The 21,464-nt window shown below is 47.9% G+C and overlaps 1 protein-coding gene and 1 long non-coding RNA gene across 6 annotated transcripts in view; one reads left to right on the top strand and one right to left on the bottom strand.

The window, feature by feature from the left end:
* Positions 1 to 6,206: 6,206 nt before the first annotated feature.
* Positions 6,207 to 10,872, bottom strand: LOC136310227 (uncharacterized). The gene is made up of 2 exons (XR_010726533.1): positions 10,543 to 10,872; positions 6,207 to 6,810 (listed from the first exon to the last, which is right to left on the bottom strand). It is a non-coding gene; the product is annotated as an uncharacterized lncRNA (long non-coding RNA).
* ZNF710 (zinc finger protein 710) overlaps positions 8,376 to 21,464 on the top strand; it is a 59,628-nt gene continuing 46,539 nt past the window's right edge. For 3 of the 5 annotated variants that reach the window (XM_066238528.1, XM_066238523.1, XM_066238529.1), the window contains exon 1: positions 9,787 to 9,920. The gene's annotated coding sequence lies outside the window, so the exon portion shown is untranslated. Of the gene's footprint in view, positions 8,461 to 9,785; positions 9,921 to 11,292; positions 11,375 to 21,464 lie in introns of those variants that run through there. The other 2 variants (XM_066238524.1, XM_066238527.1) reach the window with 2 other exon arrangements.

The raw sequence follows: 21,464 nt of genomic DNA on the forward strand, positions 1-21,464 counted from the left end.
ATTTTCAATTGTTGATTTCTAATATAAATTTCTTCTTTTAACATATTGCGAACAAAGAATGTGGTCCCTATGACAGCTGTATTTCAAATGCATTGAGATTTTCTTTATGAAAGAAATTATGATCTGTTTTTTAAAATTATTTTGCAAATCCTGGAAAGCAGACTGAATAACTTACAGCCCAAGCCAACAGTCACTATGTCCCCAAGAACTGGGGGGGGGGCAGAACAAAATGTGAACAGGAAGTAAGCTTCAAATAGGAAGTGATTTTGATACAGAGGGACAAATAACTGGCTTTTTTTCAGTACTGATGCAAGGCCAAGCATATAGTAGCGTTGGCGCTGTTATATCCTTCGGTGGTCAGGTGGGGTTCTTCTGAGCAGGAAACCAAGGCTCAGAAAAGTTAAGTAACTTCCTAAACTCTGTCCCCTGCTCACAGCCCTGTCTCTCTTACTTTGCTGAACAGGTTCCCACTTTTCTTTCAAGGCCCATTTTAAACATCACCTCTTCTAAGATAAGAGCTGGGCACCCCCCTTCTGTTGTTGTATGTCATCATTAGTCTTCCATCATCACCCTTGGTTGCCTGGGAGACCCTTGAGGGTGGCCGGCACATTAGGGGTTCCCAGTACATGTGTGCTGATGAAGTGAAGAGGAAAGGCAAAGGGAGAAGGCCAGAAAGAGAATTAATGTCGGAAAATTCAACACAGCAAAGCCATCACCCTACGGCACCCCTCCCCCACCCTTGTCAAGCAGGTGATACCTGTGAGTTTAGAGGTAAGCACAGTAAATCAATAGTTTGTTCCGCTTGCAAAGTGCTTTCCAGTCTACACAGCACTATCTCATTTGATTTTCTTTTTCTCTTTTTTTTTTTTTGTATTTTTCTGAAGCTGGAAACAGGGAGAGGCAGTCAAACAGACTCCCGCATGCGCCCCACGGGATCCACCCAGCACCCCCACCAGGGGGCGATGCTCTGGCCCTCAGGGGCTTCGCTCTGCAGCGACCAGAGCCACTCTAGCGCCTGGGGCAGAGGCCAAGGAGCCATCCCCAGCGCCCGGGCCATCTTTGCTCCAATGGAGCCTTGGCTGCGGGAGGGGAAGAGAGAGACAGAGAGGAAGGAGAGGGGGGGTGGAGAAGCAAATGGGCGCTTCTCCTATGTGCCCTGGCCAGGAATCGAATCAGGGTCCCCCGCACGCCAGGCCAATGCTCTACCGCTGAGCCAACCGGCCAGGGCCTCATTTGATTTTCTTAACAACATAGCTCGCCCTGAGACCATTCTCTAAGGAATGAAGCATTCAGAGACTGAGTCTGGCCAAGGTCACACAGCTGGCGAGTAGAAACAGCCAGCAGCATCTTAGACTCCAGCCATTGCCATGTTCAAACTTGAATCCAGGTTCTTGCTGACGTTAAAACAGGTACACACACAGAGACACAAACACGCACACACCTACCTTGCTCCTTTCATCTTACTCATCATCATGACTTCACAATGGTGTCTTTTTGTCCCCAGACAACATGTTTAGTTAATACCTTAAAGGACATTCATAAGAGTGGTCCTCGAGGTTACATGCTGACTCACTCATCCATTCTTATGAACAATACACTTTCACTGAGCCCCCCCCAGTACTTGGCTGGCCCTGGACACTGCAACCCAGGTGCAGGCTGGGAAGGACAACCTTGAGGGCAGGCCTGCCCACAATCCACCCACGGCATCCAGGCCTGCCTATCCTCCCAGTTTTCACCCCACAACTCTTTATCTCTCTTCACAAAAAGCCCCATTCTTTTTTTTTTGCACAATATACTTTCACAATAGAGAGTCTATTCAACCCAGAGTGCAAATCATCAGCAACCAAAACACTGGTTCCTCTTTCCTTCTAGGTCTTCAGATATTTCCAAGGCAGGAGAAGTAACTGCATTCTGCAGCGTAACTTCCTATTTGCTCGGTTGTTTTGGACTGTAAGCTCCTTGAAGACCTGAATTGGGCCTTTGACTGTGGAGTGAATGAGAGGCCTAGGCTCTGTTCTCTAATTCTATGTTATTGCTTAAAAATAATATAAATGCCCTGGATGGGTAGCTCAGTTGGTTAGAGAGTTATCCTGGAACGCCAAGGTTGTGAGTTCAATCCCTGGTCAGGGCACATACAGGAATCAATGAATGAATGCATGAATAGGTGTAAAACAAATCATGTTTTTCTCTCTCTCTTCCTTCTTCTCTCTTTAAAATCAATAGTTCTTATATTTTTTGTATTTTTTGTATTTTTTGTATTTTTCTGAAGCTGGAAACAGAGAGGCAGTCAGACAGACTCCCGCATGTGCCCAACCGGGATCCACCCGGCATGCCCACCAGGGGGCGATGCTCTGCCCATCTGGGGCATTGCTCTGTTGCAATCAGAGCCATTCTAGCACCTGAGACAGAGGCCATAGAGCCATCCTCAGCGCCCGGGCCAACTTTGCTCCAATGGAGCCTTGACTGCAGGAGGGGAAGAGAGAGACAGAGAGGAAGGGGGGGGTGGAGAAGCAGATAGGCACTTCTCCTGTGTGCCCTGGCCGGGAATCGAACCCGGGACTCCGGCACGCCAGGCCAACACTCTACCACTGAGCCAACCGGCCAGGGCCTAAAATCAATAGTTTTTAAAATTTTAAATAAGATAATGATCATAGAAATTTGGCAAATATGCTAAGAAAATAGAGGAAAATAAAAATCACCTATAATTCCAGAAAACGGAAATAACTTTTAACTTGTTTATATTTTCTTCTAAGTATTTTATATGTATTTTGGGGAATAAATATCCAAGCATACACAAAATTGTACAAAAATATAATTCTGGCCTGACCAGGTGGTGGTGCAGTGGATAGAGCATCGGACTGGGATGTGGAGGACCCAGGTTCAAGACCCCGAGGTCGCCAGCTTGAGCACGGGCTCATCTGGTTTGAGCAGGGCTCACTAGCTTGAGCCCAAGGTCGTGTGCTCGAGCAAGGGGTCACTTGGTCTGCTGTAGTCCCCAGGTCAAAGCACATATGAGAAATCAATCAATGAACAACTAAGGAGCCGCAATGAAGAATTGATGTTTCTCATCTCTCTCCCTTCCTGTCTGCTGTCTGTCCCTATCTGTCCCTCTCTCTGACTCTCTCTGTCTCTGCCACACACACACACACACACAAAATATATATCTATATAATTCTGTATATGCCATATGCAATTTTGTATCTTGCTTAGTATACTACAAACATTGCCTAATTCACTAAATATTCTTCAAAAACATGATTTCTTTTTTTTTTTTTTTTTCTTTTTTTTTTTTTCATTTTTCTGAAGCTGGAAACAGGGAGAGACAGTCAGACAGACTCCCGCATGCGCCCGACCGGGATCCTCCCGGCACGCCCACCAGGGGCGACGCTCTGCCCACCAGGGGGCGATGCTCTGCCCATCCTGGGCGTCGCCATGTTGCGACCAGAGCCACTCTAGCGCCTGGGGCAGAGGCCACAGAGCCATCCCCAGCGCCCGGGCCATCTTTGCTCCAATGGAGCCTTGGCTGCGGGAGGGGAAGAGAGAGACAGAGAGGGAAAGCGCGGCGGAGGGGTGGAGAAGCAAATGGGCGCTTCTCCTGTGTGCCCTGGCCGGGAATCGAACCCGGGTCCTCCGCACGCTAGGCCGACGCTCTACCGCTGAGCCAACCGGCCAGGGCCAAAAACATGATTTCTTAATAGTTTTATAGTATCACATCTGATGTCCACACCATTACTTCTTTAATGTGAATACTTAATGTGAACACCTCATTGTGAATACTCAGGTTTTTTTCTCCCTCCTTTCCTTTCCTTTCCTTTCCTTTCCTTTCCTTTCCTTTCCTTTCCTTTCCTTTCCTTTCCTTTCCTTTCTTTCCTTTCCTTTCTTCCTTCTTTCTTTTTCCTTTTTTTTGTTTGTAACTTTTGCCAACATAAATACTGTAATACTTTGATAAACATCCTTAACACATATCCTTGTCCATACACAATGCTGATCCTTTCAAATAGATTTCTAGAACTGAAGTTACAGAATTAAAGTTTCTCTTGATTGCTAATATTAACTTATATTTCAGGCTTTGTGCCAATGAGCTCTTCCATAGCAATGGGTGTCATCAGTGTGGCTTCTATGTATTTATTTTATTTTCACTGGTGAAGTTGGCAGTTTCCTGTTTATGGTTGATGGCTTATGTTTCATTTGGAGTATTTTTAGTCTTATATTTATGCAAATAAGGCTGGTTAAGTTATTGGGACTAAAACCAGGCAAACATGCACCATTGATACAAGTGGGGTCCTTAGAGGCAGATAATTTGATGCACCCTGCCACAACTCATGAAAAAAAATCATTTGCAAATGTCAGCTGTTCACCCTACACAGATTTTTGCTTTCTTTGGATTTCCCCCAACCAGATTATTCTTAAATTATTATATACTTCTGAGAATTTTGATTTGCTGCCCAACACATCCCCCATGGGATGCTGGTCATCACCTTGGTTCTCAGTGACTCTTGACCAGTTCCATGTCCCCCTGTCATCGCCAGTGAGCCCAGGGCCCACCTCTGCTTAAGAAGGATGATGTGAATGTTTACAGACAGAGAAAGAGAAAGAGATTTATGAAATATCTGCTTTCTGCAGCCCCTCTTAGTTCAGTCTTGGGGTCTTACACCTTCCATTGGCCGATTCCATTTGGGAGATTTAGTACTAAACATCGAACATTAAATATTGCAAAGCCACCGATACTTTTTTAAATGTTTGTCTGGTTCTGTCAATGAGAGAAACAGATCTTAATAATCACCTGCTAATCTCCCAGCGGTTACTCTGGTGAACACATCAATCGAAACACTGAAGGGCTGTGTTTCATCCCTGTTCTCATCTTACAAAACTCAGATTTTCAGAGATGGATATGAACATTCTGGAAAGTCTGTGGCATAAATGCATCCTCCCTCAGGGAAATTCTGAGGGTTGATAAACCCTATTATAATAACAAACTTTCCTTCTCATTTCAGCTCTGGCAAAGGCAACTGTGGGGCTTCTGAAATGCCCAGGGAAGACCTCAGTACACTGCTTCTGCGTCAGAACAGTTTCTTTCTCCATAGTATGAATCTGAAGGCTTCCTTCCTGGGTTTGCGCAGGTCAGGGGTTTTGGCTAAATTGTGGTGGTGTCTGACCCTGATGTTAGGCCCAACATTTGCACAGGTTTCACAATTGATGAAATATACTCTCATGCATTACATGTCATATATTATCTGCCTTCATTCCTCCCAATCCCAGGAGGTGGACATTAGCGAAGTTAAAAAGGTGTCAGAGAAGGAAGTGGGTCACCTGCCCAGACAGGTTCTCCCAGGGAGGCAATCTGTAAGAGAAAAAGATAATGGGGAGGGAGAGGGGAACGCTACTCTAAAGGAAAGAGAAAACAGAGATGCTGAAAGGAACTCCCAACTGGAAATTGGCTGCAAATTCTGGCTCTGCCACGCCATAGCTGTGACCTTGGAAAACTTTTTTGATTTCTGAGCCTCGGTCCCCTCATCATGAAATGATGGTCGGAACATGACATCTATGTGGCACAAAGGTGACTGTATGTTGATCACAGCGGGTTCACAAAAGTGAAAAACTGAAAATATCCCACAGTCCAATAATTTATTTAAACAAAGTAAGATATGTGCATGTCATGGAATAATATCATGCATTAAAAACAATAATATGGCCCTGACCGATTGGCTTAGTGGTAGAGCATTGACCTGGCATGTGGAAATCCCAGGTTTGATTCCCAGCTAGGGCACACAGGAGAAGCGCCCATCTGTTCTCCACCCATCCCCCTCTCCTTTCTCCCTATCTCTCTCTCTTTTCTTCCTGCAGCCAAGGCTCCATTGAAGCAAAGTTAGCCTGGGTGCTGAGGATGGCTCCATGGCCTCTGCCTCAGGCGCTAGAATGGCTCTGGGTGCAGCAGAGCAACACCCCAGATGGGCTGAGCATAGCCCCCTGGTGGGCGTACTGGGTGGATCTCGGTCGGGCACATGCAGGAGTCTGTCTGCCTGCCTACCCCTTGCTTCTTACTTCAGAAAAATTAAAAAAAAAAAGGAACAATAATGTGAATGATGTGGATGTCTATAGAAAAGGACAGATATTTGTGACATATCACTGGGCAAAAGTGGCTACAATTCAGTAGGTATAGGGTTATGCCATTTTTGTTAATTTGTAAAAATAACATCATGTAGTCATTCATTTGTTTAACAATATTTATTTTGTATAATAGTTTTATTACTTGCATTTCCATGTAAATAAGTGGATATAAAATGTCCAAGGATATACACCAAACTATAATGTCTCTATAGGGGTCCCTTTCAGTTTTGTTTAGCTGATTTTCAAATTCTTTCACAATAAACTTGTGTCATAAAAAAATAATAGAAGTGTAAAATGTTTACAGTGCAGGAACTGGAACACTGGTGTGCCTGGATCCAGGGGCATTTTGCTGTTGCCAAGTCCATCTACACATTGCTTGGAGAATGAGGAGCTCAAGCAAAGGACTAAGATTTAAATCGGACTCCAGAAGAGTCAGTAATCCCTTCTCCCTGCCCTCCCTCCCAGTGTGAATGTCTGTGTCTACTCTCCACTGAGCAAACTGAACCAGGTACCTGCTCCTAAGACCCTCCGGGATTTTACAAGGCCCACTCTCTTCTGATTCCTATTCGTTCTTCAGGCAGGCTACAACTCCACTAATGCGGCCAGGCCTTCGTAACCAGTCTTCACGTTCCGGCCATGCTCCTAAGAGGACAACTTGGCCACCTTGATGAGACAGATGTAGATGTTCCCAATCCATGCCACCTGTTGGGACACAGGGCATCCATCGTTCAATGAATGCTTCCTCCACAGCCAGCTCATCGTGTTGCTGGTATGGTGAGTCACTCTGGTTTCAACCCAGAACATAATCTCATTTTTAGGTTGTAAGGGCACCTCCCTGTCACTCCCTGATTTATAAAACTAACAAATAAAAGCTACTATGTACCAGATGCTATGCTATGCATGGGTTCATTTAAGCCTCACAATAACCCTGCAAGAAAGGTGTTTTCATCCCCATGTTACAGATGAGCAAACAGAGACTCAGAAAAGTCAACTTGCCCAAGGATGTGCAGCAAGCAAACCTGGGCCCTTAAATGTAAGATGCTGTCTCTGCAGACCACAAATGTTGGTTTCTACCTCCGTTTTATAAGTGGGGAGATTAAGTCTAAACTATTCACCAAGGCTATTATTCACTCAAGTTCAGGAAGTCAGCAAGTGGAAGAGGCTAAAATCTGAACACCTCCCTAATACCCACTGCCCTCCTCCCCTTATGCCCTGTCACACTCCCCACTCTCCCCTCCCCCACTTGTGCCCTGCCACTCTCCTCACTTTCCACTCCCCCATGTCCACTCTACACTGCAGCAAATACTTGTAGCAGTTCCAAGAATCTGTAAGAATGTGCTCTCTTGCCCTGGGGGCTTGGGACAGGTTGTGCCATCCCATACATTTGCCTGGCACAGGCCTACTCATCTAGATGTAACCTCCTCCAGGAAGCCATCCCTGACCACCCCGTTTGGAGTATCCTCTTAGATGCTTCCTTGGTTCATCTTTGCATGCATCACCTGGCATTGTGGTTGCCTGTCTTCTTGCTTCTTCCCCTGCCCCTCTGCAAGGCCTAAATGAGGACCTGGTGTACTGATGATCTCAGCACACAGCACAGCAGGCACAGAGTAGGTACTCAATAAGCACTTGTTAAATGAATGCTTGACTAGTAGAGCTGTGTTTTGCTTTTGTTTGAAGGATACAGCTTAGGTGCACTAAGTGGGAGGATATAAAATGACAGAAATGTATAGCCTGTCAAGAGGACATAGTGGGCGAAGCCTCTAGGGTCATCACAGGCTCAGTGTACTGCTATTAAAACCATGGTGTCCTCCTTGCTCAAGCAAAGTCTCGGGCTGTTGTTTTCTCACTCCCAATCAGAAACAAATCATGTTCTGAGTGACTGAAGTCATTGCTCACAACACCAGGAGCTGGTTTAGAGTGGGGTGAGGGGCAGTGGCCTTGGGGCTCTGGTCTCTAAAGGCCCAGGCCCCTGGCTGGGGGGAGGGGTGAAGAGTAGCAGGTCTGGCCCAGGGAGGCTGCAGTCACTGGGGGAGAGACAATGGGGATCAGCATCTGCTCCTCGCTGGGAGAAGGGACCCTCCAGTGAAAAGCCAGGGAAAGCAGGGAAGTGTGGGAGGAATTGATGAGAAGGGGTGGAGCCAAGGAGATGCAGCCAGGAGGAAGGAAGAGAAGGGGAAGGAAGAGAGGCGGGAGGCAAAGCGATCCAGGCTTTCCTTCCTCTCCCTGACCTGTTCTTGAGCTGCAGCCTCCTCAGGCATTGTTTCCTGCGGAAACTTCGGGGGCCCACGAAGACCTCACATTTTAACCCAGCCCCTGACAGCAGCGCCGGTCCGAGTACCAGGCATCCAGCAGGTGCTCAATACTTGGGAAAATGAGAAATGTGGCCAACTTTGCTCTGGGAACTTTTCCCCTGTCTTTCTCCCCACTTCTCCAGATAAGCCGAGGGCAGAACGGGTCTTGGGAGCACGCCCAGGCACCCCATGAATAATTGACCCTTCGTGGCGGCTCTGCCCGGCTCTGTCCGAGGACAGCGTCAGAGTTGAGACGCCAGCTTCCTGGAGGTTGGAGGCCGAAGGTCCAGCCTGCCCCAGAGCTGGGGGGGCGGGGGGGGGGAGGCCAGGCTGTGTGCCAAGCCCCCTGCAGGGGGGCGCAAGGACTTGACCCTGCGCGGCGAATGGTCACGCCTCGGCGCCCCCAGCAGTGAAAGCGGGACCGAGGCCCAGGCCCTGGGATTGGAGGGCCCACGAAAGGCTGGCCCCGGCTCCTCCAGCCCCGTCCCTACGCGGGCCTGGCGCGCGCTCGCAGCCCGCGCCGCTCCCTCGAGCCTGGCTGTCCAGGGCTCTGCAAACAGCTGTTTCAAGGCTCTTACAGTTCAGCGCGGTGCGGGGACGTCTGTTCCGAGCCCATCTGCCTACTTTAAAAATACAGGAGTAAAGAACACACCCAGCCTTCTACCTCAGGCCAGGGAGGGGCGACTGGGCGGCACCCGGAGCCGCGCCCCCCACCTCACTGCCTGCCTTCCCGAGGACGCCCCAGGCTTCCCCGGGGCCGGGGGGCGCGCAGTCCCCGGGCCTCTTTGTGCCGGGCCGGGCCCCCCATTTCCATGCGAGGCGCTGCTGCTGCCCCTCTCCCCCTCTTCACTTCATCTTTGTTCCCCTTTTCTGAGAGGAGAAAAAAAGAGAGAGAGAAAGAAAAGGAAGAAAAAAGGCGTGACTTGATTTTCAAACGAAACTCCCACAGCAAACAAAACCCTTTTAGAGAAATAAGAAAGGAGGAAGAAGGAAGAAAAGAGGGAAGAAAAAAAAAGGGGGGGTAGCGAAAACCCTCCAGGCTTTCCATTTGAGTGGGAGAGTTGAACCGAAAGGCAGAGAAAGAGAGGAAGAAAAAATCCTGTCTGCGGTGGAAAGAGAAAAGAAAACTTGGGCTGACAGGAGGGGGTGGGGGGGTGGAAGGAAGTGAGAAAACAAAAGAGAGATAAAAGGCTGCTTTTCTGTCTCTCTTCCTCTGCGAGCTGGCTTAGGAGGAGCTGTTTTGCATCCCTTCACGTCAGCCCTGCCTCATTCCCTTCTTCCAGGGAGGGAGAGCGAGAGGAGAGAGGGAGGGAGAGGAGGAGAGAGAGCGAGAGAGGAGAGGAGAGGAGAGAGAGAGAGCAAGAGAGAGGGAGAGAAAGAGAGGAGCGGAGGGCGGGCGGCGGAGCAGGCGGCGGGCGCGCGTGGAGGCGGCGGCCGGCGCGCAGCGGCAGCCCGGGCGGTGGGCAGCAGGAGCCCCCGGCCCGCCGAGGGCCCCAGCGCAGAAGCCGCGCCCGGACCAGGGTGAGTGTCCCGCGCGGCCCCGGCCCCGCAGCCCCGGGCGGGCGGCGGCGGGGGGTGCGGGGGTGGGTCGCTGCGGCCGCGGCCGGCCCGCCCCCCGCCTCTCCCCGGGGACGGCCGCGCGCAGGCCCGCGCCGCGCTGCAAACATGTCGTCTTTCCCTTTCACTTCCACATTCCCTCATGCCGGCGAGCTGGAGGGAGAGAGGGAGAGCGGGGGAAAGAGGGAGAGATGGCGTCTGAGGTGGGGGGGGAGGGGAAGGGAGGGAGAAGTGCGCGCGAATGAGAGACTGAGGAGAGAGGAAGAGAGAGAGAGAAAAGCAGAAATGAAAGGAAAGCGCCGCGGTGGTGGCGGCGGCGGCGGCGCGGGAGGCCCGGGCGGCGGCGGCGGCGGCTCTGGGGCCCGCACGTGGGTGTCCCGGCGCCGGTGCACTCCCCCCGCCGCCCGCCGGGGACTCAAAGTTTCGCCCCCTCGCCGCGCCGCCCCGCCCCTCAGCTGCCCACAAACTTTATTCTCCGGGCGGGTGGGTGGCAGCGCGTCCCCGCCACCCGGGGTGGGGGAGGGCGGATCGCGCCTCCGGGGGGTCGAGGGTCCCTGAGGGCAGCTGTGCGCCGCGAGACCCTCACCGGTTCAGCGTCGGGGCGCCCCAGCCCGGGACCTGTTGAAGACGCTTGCCGCCTGGCCGGGTCCCCATGGCCTGTCCTGAGTCTCCCGAGTTTCAGTCCCTTTCCTCGTCGCCCACTCTCAGCGTCTTCTCGCGGTCATTTTCCTAATTGGACAGAGCTGGCGTGTGTGTGGGGGGGTGATCGTTGGCGTCAGATTGGGGGCCTCGAGGCTGCGGAGTGGGTGCGGGGGCCGGGAGACCGTTGGGGCAGTCCTGCCTCCTCACCTCGGGCACGCAGATCCCACAGATCCTGCCCTCTGCCACCCCCACCCCCCAGCCGCGGACTTGCTAACTAGTGCGTATCGGGTTTTTTCCAACTTGCCTTGTAAGATGACTTTTATGGTCGCTGCCACTGCTTGCCTCCAGTCTGAGCTGTAGTTTGGGAAGATTTAAGAGGCGAGGGAGGTGCTTGCGTGGGTTTTAACTAACCCAAAACGGTCATTAATGTCTTTCCAAGCTCTGCGATGGTTTGGGCAAGGCGCAGCCCTAGTCTTAGTGCGTTTTCATGGGGACACTACGAGGTGCTTCTCTTTCCAGTAAGGGACCATCTTTTTGGACCTCCCTGGAGTTGCGGGCCGAGTGCCGTGACTGCTAAGAACGCCCAGAGCGCCTTGATTTCTATACAAAATGGGAACTCCCAGCCGGCGTCGATATGGAGGGAAAATAGCCAGTTCCAGTGGGCTCCTGGGAGATATACAAAATTTCCCCACAGGTGTTCGGAGAAGGACTTGGCACCCTTGAGGGTCACCCAGCCAACTTTGAAGCTACTCTTTCAGCCCTGCCTTTGAGTACGTGTAAGTAAAAACAGAGTTCCAGTCTGCCAAGTAGAGGGCCTTTAAAAGACCTCTGGGCCAGGTGGGGAGGGCAAGAAAACCACCCCTAACTGTCATTGGCCATTAGAAAATGTATCTTTCATGTTGGTGATCAAAGCCATGGGCCTGTTTGGTTTTGATTTTGGAGACTCAGTATGGCTGTCCCTTTCTCATTTGTTTTAAAGTGAATGTTATTTTCTAGAGCTTTTCTGGTGGTTTCTTCAGGTGGCTCCCCCAGCCATGCATCACCCTGTGCCAGGCACCTGCCAGTCTTGGAACAAGACCTCTTAGTCGGTCACCTATAGTTCCAGCTGGATTAGTACTCCAGTGTCCTGCAGGACTTGGCTTTCCTGCAAGAGAGCAGTGCCTGTGGAGCTACTTTCTTTTGGGTAGGGGGAGTTGGACATTTGGGGCACATTTTCTCTCCTCCACGCTCACCTGTGTGCCCGGGGAGGGAGATGCAGTGAGTTGAATTAGGTGCAGAATCTCACTCTTCTCCTCAGAGCAGATTCTTGGGTGAGTCTTTGTTCTGTGCTGTGTGGCCAGCAGGTTCATTGGTTCTGGACGTGGGTCCCTTCCATTCCAACCAGTGAGACTTATTTTAGGTTCACTGTCTGGAGACAAGGAGACAGGCAAAGGTCTGGAGTGGTTTTTGAATTGGAGGAAGGGAGACAAATGGGACCACCAGAGATTTTGTACAACTTCTATTTTATTATTATTATTGTTTGTACAACTTCAATTTTAGATTTGCCCTATGGTCCAGAGACATTTCTATGAGAGTTGTGCCTGGGAAGCTTGAGTTTAACTTTAGCAGGTGGAAAACAAGTATAGTTTGAGTCAGGTACACCTCAGAAGATGCCCCCACAGGCTCTCCTCCTCATCTGGCTTCCTTACCCACAGCCCCTGTCCCAGGGCAGGGGCTCATTTTGTTGAATTAAGAGATCTGCTGAGTCTCATGTTAATGGTGGTTGATCTCAGCTCTTGGACTTCAAAGCTGGAAGAGGACCTTAGAGGTTATCTAAAAGAAACCGAGGCATGAGACAAGCTCCCATGCCTGTGGCCCGACAGTAAGTGGCAGAGCTAGCACGTGGCCCTGAGCTTTCAGAGTTCATTTCCAGTGCTCTTTCCACATGGTTGCTGACTCTGTTCCTGCTGGGCAGCCCTTCCAGAGAACAGGGCTCTGAGGACATAAAACCATGGGTGTGTGCTCTGTGCGGGAGACGGTAAATGGAGTCTTACACATAAGGTCTGGGAAGATTTGATGGCTATGTGACTTCTAGGGGAACTGGTGCTTCTGCTTGTTTTAACATGGACTTCCTCAAAGTCCACCAGTTCAGTGAGCTGTTCCCAAGTCACACATTTTGATCTGTAATGTTTTCTTCATGCTTTGGTACATGAGATTTATTTAGGATTGGTCTAGAGAAGACAGGAATGTCAGAACTAGAGACCTGAACTCTCTTGGTGGATTAGATGTCCTGTACAACATCATTTCATGAGGGCAGCAGTCTTTCTTTGTTCATTGTGAAGCCCCTATGCCTAGAACAGGGCCTGACACATAGAGAATCTTCAATAAATACTGGTTGAATAAATGTTCTAGACATTAGGCAAAAGATTTTCCTCCCAGAAGGAACCCACTAATGATACAAGGAGGCAGGGACAGGGAGGTGATTGATTGGAGCTGCAGAGTTTTGCAGTGAGTCATTGCTTCATACAAGCGGCAGACAGGTAAGGCAGCAGGAGCTACAAAGAGTAAACCCTGAACGGGGTGGAGCCACTGGGTGGAGACTTGTGCAAAACAATAATGATGTCTCAAATTGGACTGGATATGGGAGAATAATAATAATTATATATATCTATATCTGTATATCTTGGGACATGCTTGGCTAAGTGCTTTATGACTATCATCCCCCTTAGTCCTTGTAGGTGCTAGCTACGATGTTATTTTCCCCACTTGGCAGATTGGGGAGTTAAGTGACTCATCCAAGGGCACAAGCTGGCACCTGAACCCAGGCAGACTGATATCAAACTTTGCCTCTCTAGAATGGGGATGAGGTCAGACATCTCTGACCACACCAAGGAGCTGGGCATTCAGAGCTTTGGGGTTCCTTGAAAGGATGGCAACAGAAAAACTCAAAAAGAAGTTGTTGGTCTGCAGGGGAGGGAGGCTGGTCAGGGAATGAGCCCTCTGCTTTCTTTGCCATGGTCCTCACAGTGCCCGAAGACCATTCACCTAATGAAGACTCGAAGGGGATGCTTATTTGGGGACTTAACTATCCCCCAAGCAGAGTGACTAGTACCAATTCAGGACTATTTTCCCACTTGATAAAGATTTAGGAGACCTTTATTGGGGGGGGGGGGTAGTATGCTTTTCAACTAAAAGTATGGTTGACATGTATTTGAAACTTTTATATCTAATTTTATTTACTGATTTTAGAGAGAAAGCAAGAGAAACATCAAGTTGTTGTTCCATTTAGTTACATATTCATTGGTTGATTCTTGTATGTTCCCTGACTGGGGATCAAACCAACAACCTTGGTGTATCGGAATGAGGTTCTCATCAACTGAGCAACCTGGCCAGAGTTAAACTGGTAGGAATTTTTTTTTTTTATAAAGCAGGTGATATTTTTTTTAATGTTTTATTTATTGATTTTTAGAGAGAGAGGAGTGAGAGAGAGAGAGAGAGAAGGGGGAGGAGCAGGAAGCATCAATTCCCATATATGCCTTGACCAGGCAAGCCCAAGGTTTCGAACCGGCAACCTCAGTGTTCCAGGTCGACGCTTTATCCCACTGCGCCATCACAGGGCAGGCCACTGGTAGGAATTTTAAAGCTAGATATGTCACTGTTATTCTTGAGGCCAGCAGAAGGTGTTTTTCAGGTTGTGTAAACCATACCTTCTCCAGGATGCTGATCCAGGCTATTCCAGACCACAACAGCTACCATTTTATTGACAGCGTATGATTTCCCAGTTGTTGAGCTGGTCCGGTCTGCGTGGAGCTTGCAGTCTCCCTGGGAGACAGACATTAAACTAATAATTACACAAACACTCTTTAATTACAGTTGTTAGAAAATGCTTCAAAGGAAAAAGTACAGAGGCCATGGGAGCTGCCAGTCAGGGAGGAGCACGCAGAGGGGTGTTCCTGCAGAAAGGGCATTTAAACAGCCCCGTGAAGGGTGGGTGGAGAGACTTTAACCAGGGTGGGACAGCCCATTAACCTTGATAGAAACCCTTGCCACTCTTTGTGGTCTGTGCACCAGCAGCATCACCATCTCCTGGGAGCTTGTTGGAAATGCAGAATCTCAGGCCCCTTCACAGACCCGCTGAGTCTGCATTTTAACAAGATTCCAGTGCAGGATAAGGTCTGAGAAATGCTGATGGAATCAAAGTACTGAACTGAGAGGTTCTTGGCTTTGCTCTGAATGAGTTGGGTGACCTCGGGCAAGTCACTGCTCTGGGTAATGAGGGAGTTAGATCAACTCACAGGCTCCTTCTGTCTTCTCTGATCTTTGGCCCTCTTACTGGTTGGTGTAGCCTCCAAGTTTATTGAGGACCTGGGCTTACACAACATCCACCTCTGCGGTGCCTTTGGTGGGGGCCCAGCAGCTCTCGTCTACTGTCTGGTCTGACTTTAGGAAGCAATGAAGAGGGCCAGACTGTCAGAGGGTTCGAGAAGGAATAGAATAATTCACAAAAAGAGTGTGGAGCTCTGTTGCACACAGAGAAGTTGTTTTAAGGAAACTCAGTAGGATTTGGCCTGAAGGGAAAGGAAAACTGATGGTCAAAAGAGCCTTGGGAAAGAACGGTGTAACATTTCTGCCAGAAGCAGAACCTGAAACGTTTGTGCGTGTGAACATAATACTTTAAGAATTGCCATGGGGCCCTGGCCGGGTAGTTCAGTGGATGGAGTGTCGTCCCTGTGCACTGAGGTCGCTGGTTTGATCCCCAGTCAGGGCACGTACGAGAAGCAGTCAATGAGTGCACAGCTAACTGGAACAGCAAGCTGAATAATTCTCTTTCTCTTCCCCACCCCAAATCAATGGAAAATTAAATTTTAAAAAAATTGCCACAGAATTTCATCCCTGCGATCTTCATATCGCTGTAGAGAGGACCAGAGGACTGAAACCAGGGGTCCTTGAGCCTTGTAATTGTGGGTGGGCTTCAGTTGCACCTGCAACTGTGCAGAGAATTACGTGTGTGTGCACTTTTCTAAGGGAAAAACCCATAAGCTTTCGCCAGCCTCACGGGTCTGTCTGCAGCCTCTTGGAACGAGAGGCCAGTGCCTTTCTTGTCTCCTCTCCCCCAGCACTTACTAAGGCCCCATTCTAAGCACCTTCCATTTTTTTTTTTTTTTTTTTTTTTTTTTTTTGCATTTTTCTGAAGCTGGAAACAGGGAGAGACAGTCAGACAGACTCCCGCATGCGCCCGACCGGGATCCACCCGGCACGCCCACCAGGGGCGACGCTCTGCCCACCAGGGGGCGATGCTCTGCCCATCCTGGGCGTCGCCATGTTGCGACCCTCCTGGGTGTCGCCATGTTGCGACCAGAGCCACTCTAGCGCCTGGGGCAGAGGCCACAGAGCCATCCCCAGTGCCCGGGCCATCTTTGCTCCAATGGAGCCTTGGCTGCGGGAGGGGAAGAGAGAGACAGAGAGGAAGGCGCGGCGGAGGGGTGGAGAAGCAAATGGGCGCTTCTCCTATGTGTGTGCCCTGGCCGGGAATCGAACCCGGGTCCTCCGCACGCTAGGCCGACGCTCTACCGCTGAGCCAACCGGCCAGGGCGCACCTTCCATATTTTGGTTCATTTATTTTGAATAACTTTCCAGGAGTCACACACCTAGTCAGTATCAGAACCAGGATGGTACCCAGGCAGTTGAGCCCCAGAGCCCCTGCCCCCAGACCCTGCCTCAGTAACAGGGCAGGTGAGACTATGGAGGAGCTCTGGTAGAACAGAAATTGAGACTACAGAGGCCCCTGCTTTACAGTTAACAGACAGGGTTTTCCTAAGGAAACGTGTTCTGATGCTTCAAGTTGCCAGGCTAGCCCCTAAGAGCCTGTGTCACCATTGGCTCAACTCATGCTTGTTTGCAAAGAAAAACAAATGAGATAATGTGACTGGTGTCGTACTGCAAGCTAAATGGAAAATTCTAGAATCCAGTCGAAGGTCCTGGAACAACTGCACTGTCAAATAAAAGGGGGGAGGTGGTAGCAGGAAATTGGTGTAGATTCTGAAAGAGGGGATTAAAGGAGGTTAGAGGCCAAAGTAGGGCCAAATGTATGTCAAATCCACAGTTTCCAAAGGTAAAATAACTGGTTTTTATTACCTACTAATTAATGTGTGGAGCTCACAGACCTGACCCTTCCCCCCATCCCTAGTGCCTTACCCCAAGTACAGAGGCCTTTTGTCTTGTCTTTTATTCATTTCTGTGCTATTTGAATTTTTATCAGTATGTATTATCTTTAAAATCTATATATTTGTAAATGGAGTGAAAGGACTAGAAGTGGGTTGACCTCTGGGAGGGGGTGTTGGTTCTGTCTTCTGCCACCATCATCATAAAGCAGTTTCTGATATTAAATATATATGCTCTATTGTGTGTGTATTTTGGGAGTACCAAGAGAACTATTGGAAATGTGAGGGTTTTTAGTATAGTCGGAAGCTGAGAATAAAGGATCACATTGTGGCCCAACTGTCTTCCCTTCTCCTGTTGCCCCTCCCCCCTCCCCAGTAGGTAATAAATAGGGAATCAAAATTGTGTGAGAATGATCACTTCAGGGTCCTGGCCGGGTAGCTCAGGTTAGAGCATTGACCTGGAACACAGAGGTTGCTGGTTTGAAACCCTGGGCTTGCCTGGTCAAGGCACATACAAGAAACAACAATGAGTTGATGTTTCCTTCCCCCACCTCCTGTCTCTCTCCTTGCTCTAAAATCAATAAATAAAATCTTTATAAAAAAAGAAAGGAATCAACCAATGAATGCATGAATAAGTGGAACAACAAATCAATGGCTCTCAAATCAATCAGTTAAAAAAAAAAAAAAAAAAGACCGGTCACTAGGAGAGCAGGAACATCCACCTTCTGGATTTACACAGAAAACGAGCTTCTGTGATGACTTTGGTTATGTGTGGTTTGTCTTCTGAGTGGTGCCCGAATGCCACTCCTGACCCCATCTCGTTCCCACGGGGGCAGCAATGGAATGGGCTTCTGGATGGGGAAGGCTATTTGGTAAAAAACAGTTGCCAAATTTTAATGGTGGTTTTATGTGCCTCACAAGGTTCACATCCTAGCTGGCCTCTCAGTAAGCATCAGGTACTCTTGGAGGCTGGTGATGCTGGTTGGTTGGTTCCTCCCACCCAATGATGTCTGATCCTGGAACTTCCAGCCCGCAGCCCCACAGCCTCACCTCCTAGTCATTCACTAGCTACAGACCACAAAGACCACTGTGGACTTGCCATTACCTGGAAGCAGGCCACCTCTGAAATTCTGGAGTCTGCTGGTTCTTCCACTGCATGAAGCATCCCTGTCCACCCCTGCCACATGTTGGGAAACCTCTGACGACTTACCATCAACCCCACCCCTCGTTCCCAAGTCTTGCCCTGGCCGCCTCCCTGGGACTTAGCACCCCACATCCTCCTACTTCCCAGTTCCCCGCTCCAGCTACAACACTCCTGTCTCCCTCTCCTTTGTCCCTGCTTCTCCCCAACGCTCTCAAATCACTTCTCTGCATGCGAGGCCTTCCCAGAGTCCCCTCTGTCCATACTTCTCCCTGCTCTCCTCTCCAGAGAATATTTCACCCCCCTGCACTCGCAACCTGCTCTCCCAGAGGTCCCTGGCCACCACCTAGTCACACACAATAACTAACTCATTTTGTGGCCTCTACTTACCTGACATTTCCATGGCAGGTACTGTCATGGAAAGTCTTGCCCCCACTGGGTTCTGGCTCCTTAGTCTGGATCCTCCTCAGACCTTCCTGATTCTGCTTTTTCTACCACCTCCTCCTCTCCCGGCTACACTTTGGGGCTGGAGCCATGGTCTTCTGCTACTTGCTTCCCTCCCCGTCTATGGTTTTAGCCTGCACGGTGAGGACTCTTGGCCTATATCCCTGTCCTTGCGTCACCTGTAAGCAGCTTAGAGTCAGGTTTATATTTGTTAAAGTTTGGATATGCATGGATTTCTTTCTACCATGTTTTATGCTTTCTGTTTCTTCTTTTTCTAATTCACTTTTCTACATACATTTTAAATTTATTGAAAGTCGTTTTTTTTTTAACACCTTTTTATTTTCCTGAACTGCTTTGGAATTTATACACTCTATTTCCATTCTTTTTTTTTTTTTTTTTTTTTTTTTTACAGGAACAGAGAGAGAGTCAGAGAGAGGGATAAATAGGGACAGACAGGACCGGAGAGAGATGAGAAGCATCAATCATCAGTTTTTCGTTGTGACACCTTAGTTGTTCATTGATTGCTTTCTCATATGTGCCTTGACCGCGGGCCTTCAGCAGACCGAGTAACCCCTTGCTCAAGCCAGCAACCTTGGGTCTAAGCTGGTGAGCTTTTTTTTTTTTTCCTCAAACCAGATGAGCCCACATTCAAGCTGGCGACCTCAGGGTCTCAAACCTGGGTCCTCCACATCCTAGTCTGATGCTCTATCCACTGCACCACTGCCTGGTCAGGCTATTTCCATTCTTTTGATGCATGCAGACTGCATTAGGTTTAAAGTTGGTTGGTATCTATATATCCTTTTTCAAATAATGCAAGAACCTCAGAATGCTTTATATAAAGTCAGTGTTGTCCCTGCTCATATTTAGTTGCCAGACAGTGGGTTAGCGGCATCTTTCTTTAACCCTACAAATTGGGCATTACTTTTTATAACCTTTGCTCTGATTTTCCACAGATTTACCATTTTGTTTACTCATATCTCATATTTCTCCTTGCATCTCAGGTCTTCTTTCTGGGATAAGAACATCATGTGATAAAAGTCTTAATTATAAACTTTCAGTTTTTGTTTGGCTGAAATTTTATTCCATCCTTATTGTTAAAAGGTTGGTTCACTAGGTATAAAATATTAGCTTGACAGGTATTTTCTTTTAGAATTTAAAAATAATATTTCACTATCTCCTGGCTTTTGCTTTTGATGTTGAAAAGTTGGTAGATCAATTATTGTTCTTACGTAATTTCTTCTCTCTGGTTGTTGGTGGTGATGGTTGTGTGGTTGTGTGTGTACAGGCATGTGTGTATTTTGTAGTTCAGTATAATGTACTTAAGAGTGTATTTTATTTTATATGGCTAATGATTCACTGGGCTTCCTGAAATAAAAGATTGGTGACTTTTTTCAGGTCTAGAAAATGTTCAGGCATTACTCCTTTGAATATTGTCTGTCATTATTTCTTTCTAGCTTCTCCTTTGGAAACTTACTAGATATATTGAGATCTTATTCTATCCTTTCTATCTCTTCATGTCTTTTTTATCTTCAATCACTTAACTTTTTTGTGATGTTTTCTGAGTAATTTCTTGTCTTTCAGTTCACTAATTCTCTCTTTAGTTTTCTCTTTAAAAATTTTTTTTAAATGTTTGCTTATTGACTAGAGAGAGAGAGAGAGAGAGAGAGAGAGAGAGGAACATGGATCTGTTTCTGTGTGTGTCCTGACTGGGGATCAAACTGGCAACCTCTGTGCTTCAGGACGATGCTCCAACCAGTGGAGCTATCCAGCCAGGGCACTTTAGTTTTCTCTAATCTTCTGTTTAGCCCTTTCAGAAATTACTACTTGATGTGTCTTAATCCATTACAGTTGTTCTTTTTGATATTCTTTGAGTTTTTAATCTGGATAATTATATTTTTTATTTCTGTGCCTTTATTTTATCCTTTTTCAAGGTCTTTTTATCTTTTAGTAAGCTCTTGCTCCTTATTCATGTCTTTAATTCCCCATTTTATTTCCTTCATCGTATTAAACATACTTACTTTGTATTCTATATCCAGTAATTCCAGTATCTGAAGTATTTGCAGGTATAATTCCATTGTTTGATACTTATGCTGATTCCACCCCTGAAGGCTTACTTCCTGATGTGTTTCATGATTTTGGATTGTGAGCTTATTTTTGCTAGAATTCTACCTATGAGAATTCTTTGAGGCACAGGATGAGAGTACATTGTTCCAAGGAAAGTATGTTACCTTCTGCTAGAAACCTGAAGGCCCTCCCGATGGGTCCATTTATTTATAATTCTTAGCTTGCAGTTTTGACGGCTTCCAATGACCATGGATTCTCACACAAACCTTTTTGTAAAAAACTCCATCCATAGCAAACTAATCCAGATTACTTCTTCCTGACTCTACACTACCAGATACCCTGCTTTGGTTCATTGTTCCCTTATTGCCAAATGCCTTCTCTCCATCATTGGGCAAAGTCCTAGTCATGCCAGACCCAATTAAAAAATGTATCTTCTGGGTGCCACCCCTTGCAGAATTAGCCTTCCCTTCCACATTCATTGGCCACCATCGCCTTACCTCTTAGTCTGTGGGTGTGTGTATGCAGACCCCACACTGGACTCTGAGCTTCTTAAAAGCTCAGAGCTGTGTCATTTATTTCTAGAACCCCAATGCCTAGCTCACTATTGAGCAGAGTAGTTGCTTAATAGATATCTATTGATTGAAGAGAATTTATGCCAAAATCAATACTCTCTTCTTCTTGAATAGTAATAAAAAGAAAATCACAAGCACTAACCTGCCCCATGATCTGGGACAAGTCCAGTTGGATGTCAGTGTCCTTAGCCATGAAACAAAGGGCTGCTTCTGAGATCTCCACTTGCTCTAAGATATGGGCATTCAGTGTAACTTGTGTGACTGTTGGTCACAATAACATGGATCAACTTTTGGGTCACAAATGGAATGAAAGGATGAGGGGACCATGGAGAGAAAGAGCATGATTCTGAGATAACTGAGCATGATTTGGAAGAGAGGAAAGAGAAGGAACTCAGAGGTAAATTAATACGAAATATAAAAATGTCATTTAAAAATTTGTGACCTGAGACAACTTGATGGCTGTCTAAAGAAAATGAACAGATGCCTTGGCCCAATGGCTCAGTTG

This window comes from Saccopteryx bilineata, chromosome 7, assembly GCF_036850765.1.
Source record: "Saccopteryx bilineata isolate mSacBil1 chromosome 7, mSacBil1_pri_phased_curated, whole genome shotgun sequence".
Lineage (NCBI taxonomy): Eukaryota > Metazoa > Chordata > Mammalia > Chiroptera > Emballonuridae > Saccopteryx > Saccopteryx bilineata.